We start from the raw sequence: 2,003 nt of genomic DNA, 5'->3' as shown, positions 1-2,003 counted from the left end.
GGAGGGAGGGAGGGAGGGAGGGAGGGAGGAAGGGGGAGGGAGGGACAGAAAAGTAATCGTGGCAAAACAAAACAAATATTTAAAAAAAAATCTTATTTAGCAAAATTCAATTTAAGTTCAAAGAAAGAAAAAAAAACAATAAATAAACCCTTCCAAATTCCTCTGGCGACATCAAGTAACAGAAGCCACTATCGCATCTCCGTGCTTGGTTTTCTTCTTGGGGCTTAATGTCAGAAATTGTAGTACTGAGGTACTTCCTGTTTCCCCCATGCACTGTAAGCTCCATAGAAACAAGGATTGTACGGCTACTTTTCTCCTTCCCATGATAAAATACCCTGATGAAGGCAACTTAAGGGAGAAAGGGTTTATGTCGGTCTTTATGCTGTGGAAGGCATGGTAGCAGGCCCTTAAACCAGCTGGTCACATGACATCCACAATCAAGAAGCGGAGAGAGATGAGTACCAGTGCTCTGTTCACTTTCTGCTCTTAATCCAGTCCAGGGCCCCAGCCCGGGGAGTGGTACATCTTCTAGAGTCAGCCTTCCCACATCACGTGACGTCATCACTCAAGATCATCAGTCACCTGCACAGCTTCTGGCTTGTCCTTTTAAAAGGATTTCGTCGAGTAAAGCTGAGAGTATCAGCACACAGAAAGAAAGATGGGTGTCCTGCTCGTCATGTCTACTGCCTGCAAGTTTCTTTCCGCTCTGGCCAGCTCCAACTTCCTCTCCCAGCTTATTGTACCTCCTGATACATTTGTGGCCAGCTTTCTCCCCTGCCTCCCTTTCCTGCCCACCCCACGTCAGTGGGTAGGGGAAGCTCTACACCCTCTTCTGATACTCTGTTGCCCCTCCCTCCTCCAAGATGATCGTGTCCCTAAGTTGGGAATTCAGTCACTCTCTGGTATCCATAAATCGTATGTTTTCTAGTAAGAATCCCCTCCAGCCAACTCAATACAGCTGCCTTCCTCGGTCTTCTGTGGACAGCTTTCTTGTGAGCTATTTGGCCCAGCAACAGTGCCTCTGTAGGGTGTCCTTCTCTGGTATCTTCCCTGTTGGCACAGAGGCTGGAAAGTCTGCAGACCAAGTGTGGGACAGCTCAGAAAGACATAGAGGTGAGTGGCTTCAAACTTGTTAACTATGACCCACTTTCACAAAGCTTAGACCCAGACTGAGTAAAATCTGATCTCTGACAAATCCTTTTAAAAGGGTTCCTATGTGTACAATGTATCCCAGGCTAGCTCAAAACTTGTAGTCTTCCTGCCTCAGCCTCTTGAACAGCTAGGATTCTATGTGTGTGACAATACAAAGAGCTAATATGTTTTACCTGTTACTTATTATTTTGTTTAATTTAGTTTGCTGTGCATAGTGGCCCACCCCTTTAATCCCAGTTTATGGGAGGCAGAAGCAGGCAGATCTCGGTGTTATTTGAGGCCAACTTAGTCTGCATATTGAGTTTTAGGCCAGCCAGGATTACTCAGTTAGACTATGTCTGAAAAAAAGAAAAAGAATTTAGCAGAGCACAATGTTGTATTGTCCTGGTGGACTGCACATTTCCAAGACTTGGCATACTTGTCAGTGTTGGTATTCCTGGCACCTCCTACGTGTACGAGAGGACTGAGTACTGCCGAGCCCCCTCCTGGAACATGCTGTCAATCTGGTGTAAGCATTTGTTTTGCTGAATGGGCTCTCAGCATCACAGGGAAGGTCTGTGTGGTTCTGTCCCATCTCTCTGATATAGTAACTACACAGCAGATGCTCATTAAAAAAAAAAAAAAGAAGGCATCAATCTAGGAGGATGAGCCTTGGGGTATTAGGAAGAAGTGGCCTGATACTGAGACACAGAAGGGCGAAAAGCATCACTGTGGTTCCTACTTGTCACCAGAAGCTACCTGAGAGCCTGCTCTTCTGTCAGCCCTGACTACAGGCAGGCAGCTGCTGGACTGACCCTTGCCCTGGTTGGGGAGTGTGTGTGTGTGTGTGTGTGTGTGTGTGTGTGTGTGTG

The sequence above is a fragment of the Grammomys surdaster genome, unplaced genomic scaffold (assembly GCF_004785775.1).
Source record: "Grammomys surdaster isolate TR1022 unplaced genomic scaffold, NIH_TR_1.0 224, whole genome shotgun sequence".
NCBI classification, from domain to species: domain Eukaryota; kingdom Metazoa; phylum Chordata; class Mammalia; order Rodentia; family Muridae; genus Grammomys; species Grammomys surdaster.
Note: the sequence above shows the minus strand (reverse complement) of the source record.